Below are 6,064 nucleotides of genomic sequence, written 5' to 3' on the forward strand. Positions count from 1 at the left end.
TGTAGAAAAAAATAAAAATCCTTCTTCAGATGTTCCAGCTAGGCAGGCTAACGTTAGTTAGCTAATTAATTTGCTAGCTATCATACAATAGGCGTATATTAACAATTATATATTTAATATAATAAGTAGACATGCACTCATAATTGACTGTAGCGAATATAAAGCACCCACAAGCTACTCGTGGCTAAAAACATAATTATCGTGTGACGAATTTCCGGCCAAGGGTGGCCCATTTAAAAAATGATTCCTTCCTCCCTTGCCTCTTGCCCTGCAAGTGTATTTTCGTCAAACGTCATGAAACGTCATCAGAAGTGTCCACTTAATTTGAGGGCTAAGGGGATAGGGTGTGTCTTTTAAGTGTTTGGACCTTAACAGAAGACACAAGGATGAGGTTAATGGATCATCAGTAATGAGTACAGACAGATAGATAGCTAGATAATGTAGCTACTTAGCAACAAAAATATTTCACGTTTTTATTTTTTATAACAAAGTAAACCTGAATGTGATGCACACCAGTTATATTCACAAAATGATCAGCTTTGTTTAGATTGTTTAGCTGCAAATAGCTAGCAGCTGTAGCTAGCTAGATGGGGGATGCATATTTAGGGTGTTAATAAACTGGGCAAAGAGTGTTAGAAGTGGTTTAATATTACATTCACCTGCACGTATTCCTAGCTACCTGCCTGTAACTATATTGCAGATATAAGCAGTGTCAAGATCAGAGCTCCAGCAAGCTCGTTTTGAGAACTTACTAACTAGCTTCTGTAATATATATATATATATATATATATATATTAAATACAAAGACAACACACCACAACAGGACATTTCCTTAATCCAACCTTGGCCATTTCCTTACTCCCACCTGGCCTATTAGAGGTCAAGATGGAGCTACCAGCAAATTGCTTACACATATCCAATACTTCCAGATCTACACAACAAGTTTCTAAGGGCTATGGGTTTATTTGTGTTCCAGGGATTAATACCAATGGACCAAGACCCTGGGCTCTGAGTCCAGACCCAGATCAACACTGCATTCATGTGGTCTGATGGCCAACACCACAATAACAAGAGACTATCGGTGCTATTAGGTATAGTAGGGCTGCCTATACAAGGGTTAGTAGGGATCAGGCTTTCCGGGCATGGCATGTAGGGCATTGGTCACCAACCCTGTTCCTGGAACTCCACGGGGTGTGCAGGCTTCTGTCCCAGCTAACAGTATGAGGACTAATACACTGGAGGGTTTGTAAGTGTTGGGCTTGACTCCACTGCTTACCCCACAGCTCCACATGGTTGATTAGTGTCTAATGTCCTGTTGCAGGTAGTCAAGCTATATAATTACTCTACAACAAAGCTACAGGTATAAGAGTGGGCATGGTAAGTTGACTAGGACTACTTATTATCGGCAGGGTTGGATGATGATCACTTAGCACCCACAGGGCAGGTCATACGTTACCTTGGCTTTAAAGTAAAGTAGCCTTGGCTTGTGCGAGCTGGAACGACTCATAGGAGCAGGAGCCTATTTCCGGTTTCTGTAGTGTGAGGCATCTTGATGTACAAGTACACCCCCTGCACAGGATGCTAGTCTATCACAGGGCCTTGGCTTTAAGGGGATGGCAATATCTGCACCATCGTAAGTTAAGAATATTTCCTCAGTGTGTGTTAGAGTTAATAACTATTAAAACCTGAAATGTTTTTGTAAATATGTTTCATGATGTATCTGATCAATTACGCATGTATCTATTCATATTTCTCTCTCTAGTTCAGGAGCCAAGGAGAGAGGATGCGCATGGAGAGGAGGGCCATGGAGAGAAAGATGCATGTTAAGTACAATTTCACCAATCTGAAATGGTGGCAAAATATCACACAATACAATTAGATCTCCACTTCAAATTCAAAGCACAACATTGCCTTATAGTAAGTAGCCTTCACACTGGGCAATTTCACAAGCTGATTGTATAGTCTTGAGCCTCTTCCTTCTATCCCTTCCTTCTGTGTGTACGATAGCTGTAAATACATTGGGAGAAGATAAAGGCCATTCTGCTAATGTTGTTTACCCTGTCATATTGTTATAGCAAAGGAGCCTTGTCAGCCACATACGGCGTGCGGATGACAAGCAATCTACAAAACTTATCGGGATGCTGTGGCTTGTGGCAAATTCATGGATAAAATTACACAGTGACATATCTATTAGACATGACGAGTGCTTTGTCCTTATTTTTCATTACAAATGAATTCACAAGGCAGAAGACAATTGAACTCTGATATGCATGAAAAAAATTAAATAAAAAGGAACATACACTATATTCATAACTATTCGGAATCCGCTATTTCAGCCACACCCGTTGCTGACAGGTGTATAAAATCTAGCACACCACCATGCAATCTCCATAGACAAACATTGGCAGTAGAATGGCCTTACTGAAGAGCTCAGTGACTTTCAATGTAGCACCATCATATGATGCCACCTTTCTAACTGTCACGGTTGTCGAAATAACATTCAGACCAAGGCGCAGCGTGATATGGGTTCCACATCTATTTATTCGTGAAACGCACAAAACAATAAAATAAAAAAGATACGTGAAGCTCTGGAGTGCTCACAGGCAACAACACAAAAACAAGATCCCACAAAACAGTGGGGAAATGGCTGCCTAAATATGATCCCCAATCAGAGACAACGATAAACAGCTGCCTCTGATTGGGAACCATACCAGGCCAACATAGAAAAAAACTACCTAGATTACCTACCCTAGTCACACCCTGACCTAACCAACATAGAGAATAAAAAGGGTCTCTATGGTCAGGGCGTGACAGTACCCCCCCCCCCCCCCCCCCCCAAAGGTGCGGACTCCGGCCGCAAAACCTGACTCTATGGTGGAGGGTCTGGGTGGGCATCTAGCGTTGGTGGCGGCTCGCCGAAGAAGAAGGCTCCTGCCATGGAGCGGGACTGGACGCCGTGCCTGGACTGGACACCGGCGCAGAGGAAGGCTCCTGCCCTGGAGCTGGACTGGACGCCGTGCCTGGACTGGGCACCGGCGCAGAGGAAGGCTCCGGCCTTGGAGCGGGACTGGACACCATGCCTGGTCTGGACACCGGCGCAGAGGAAGGCTCCTGCCCTCGAGCTGGACTGGACGCCTTGCCTGGAAGCTCCGGACCGTGGACCGTCGCAGGAGGTCCCAGACCGTGGACCGTCGCAGGAGGTTCCAGACCGTGGACCGTCGCAGGAGGTTCCGGACCGTGGACCGTTGCAGGAGGTTCCGGACCGTGAACCGTCGCAGGAGGTTCCGGACCGTTCCAGTCTAATCGCCCAATATCGCAGGAGGTTCCAGTCTAATCGCCCAATATCAGTGCCAGACCTCACTAATGCTCTTGTGGCTGAATGGAAGCAAGTCCCTGCAGTAATGTTCCAACATCTAGTGGAAAGCCTTCCCAGAAGAGTGGAGGCTGTTATAACAGCAACAGGGGGACCAACTCCTTATCAATGCCCATGATTTTGAAATGAGATGTTCAACAAGCTTGTGTCCACATACTTTTGGCAATGTAGTGTGTTCAAATAGAATATAGCCTATATTTGTGACTTTATATGTATTTATTTTTATTTTATCCTCATTTTACCAGGTAAGTTGACTGAGAACACATTCTCATGTACAGCAACAACCTGGGGAATAGTTACAGGGGAGAGGAGGGGGGATGAATGAGCCAATTGTAAGCTGGGGATGATTAGATCAGTGTATTTAGATCATATCAATAAAAGGACAGGATATCATGTGGTTCACTGAGCAGTGCCACGTACTGTGTGTTACCTAGATAACTGCATGGTGTATGGAGAGTGAGGAGAGGTATGGCCATTCACCTCTTGTGAATGCCACTTAGCTTCATTTCTCTACAAAAGGGATTGAATCCACATGGAGGCATGCAGGTATTTCAATAACAATCAAGTCTACATAACGTAGTAATACTTTGCCCAAATAGCATACTTTTAAACCAAATATTTCCTGTAATAAATGTATTTTCTTTCTATGTGAAATGACTGTTTTGCAGTTGTTCTTACTACAATGTTCTATCTGTTCATGTTATTTTGTTAATCCAGACATTGTTCATGATAAACAGGGTCTTTGAAGTAAAAATGTGACCCTTTTTGGTCATATAGAAAGGAATAGCATTCACACATTTCATTTTTTTCTCCAAATTAAGGCATGATCATTGTTGGGGGTTTATGGTGTAATAATGGACAAAATACGACAACATTTATTTTTGATGTCCCTGGGCTTGTTGAGTTGTTCTCATTCCACAACCTTTTTTGCAAAATGTTATGATTTTGCTTTCTACCCCAAACCATCTCACCAGGTACAGAATGCTTGCAATATTTCTGGACTTGCAAGAGGAAGAGCGACCTGATAAGGGTGTTCTGCAACCAGAAAAGACTGTGCTTATCTGCTATGACTGCCTCATCCAAGCTCAACAATCTCTATAAAGTTTATCCACACCCCAGGCACAAAACAAATGTAATCCTGCTGGAGCTGGAGTTGCAGTCAGGTTCAAAATGAATGATAAAGATGAGCAAAAAATATTGTATAAAATAAATAATACAAATAGTATATTGTATTCTCCAAAGTATGGGAAAAATGATATTATTTTATATTAATACAATTGCTTAGAGAAAAATATTTTGTTTAACAAGGCACCCCTGTTTTCAATACATCACTTTGCGAAAATAACGGAACTGAGACTTTTCCTAAAATGTTTTATGACATTGGAGAACAAATTGGGAGGGATCTTAGACCATTCATCCATACAGAATCTTTACAGATCCTTGATGCCCTTCGTTTGCACTTATGGACTGCCCTCTTCACTTCAAACCACAGGTTTTCAATGGGGTTCATGTCCAAAGACTGAGATGGCCATTGCAAAATGTTGATTTTGTGGTCAATTAAATTTCTTTGTGGATTTTGATGTAGGGTTATTTTCTTGCTGGAAGATCCACTTGCGGCCAAGTGTCAGCCTCCTGGCAGAGGCAACCAGGTTTTTGGCTAAAATGTCCTAGTCCTTGGTAAAGTTCATGATGCTGTTGAGCACATCTTTATCAAGGGTGCCAATATTTGGACCTGACTGTCCGCAGTGAAGGTAGGGCAGCATGCATCACGTGTCTCCATGACCCTGTTGGCTGAACCGTAAATGCTGCTGAGGCCCTATGCTCCACTAGGAGCTAAAAGAGAAGTAAGTCATATCTCACCACCAACCAATACATGACTTTACAAATCTCCAGCTTATTGAAATTACAGCTTGAATACTCAGTGTCTTTTTTTCCCTTAATGTCCCCGTACACGCTCAGGTTGTACAACTGATATACAAAGCATTTGACACAACAGTTGTGTAAATATTTTCTGCCAGACAAATCTGTTAAATGCATTGTACAACCTGAGAAAGTATGTGGACAATGTGTGTTTTTCAGGTTGAAGTTGGCCTCCATCCAGCCCTCCTCAAGAGTAGGAGTGAGGAGAATGATATCAAATCAAGTGTGTGTGTGCCACAGGAGGTTGGCGGCACCTTATTTGGGGAGGACGGGCTCTTGGTAATGACTGGAGCGGAATCAGTGGAATGGTATCAAGTACATCTAACACCTGGTTTCCATTTGTTTGATGCCTTTCCATTCGCTCTGTTCCAGCCATTATTATGAGCTGTCCTCCCGTGAGCAGTCTCCACTGGTGTGTGTATGGGTTTACAGGCATGTTATTTCAATATGATCCTATCAACAAATCTGAAGTCAGAGATGTCTTCTACATATAAAATCACATTACATTGATAGGACCATGGGAAAGGTGGGTCCCCAAAAACCATGTTATAAACTGATTGACCTCATATACCATATAAACAAGTATGTGTGTGTGCGTGCGTAATGTGTGTGTGAGAACAGTTGATATACTGTATGAAAAAGTACCTGATTAAATAAAACCAATTTTATTAAACCCTTGACTAAGACTGTTGAATCCCTCATAACAAAATAGCATGAGAAAAAGATATTGTTCCTTCATAGACCAATTGCTTTGTGAGGTTCAACCTCACT

This window comes from Salvelinus alpinus, chromosome 12 (genome assembly GCF_045679555.1).
Source record: "Salvelinus alpinus chromosome 12, SLU_Salpinus.1, whole genome shotgun sequence".
NCBI lineage: Eukaryota > Metazoa > Chordata > Actinopteri > Salmoniformes > Salmonidae > Salvelinus > Salvelinus alpinus.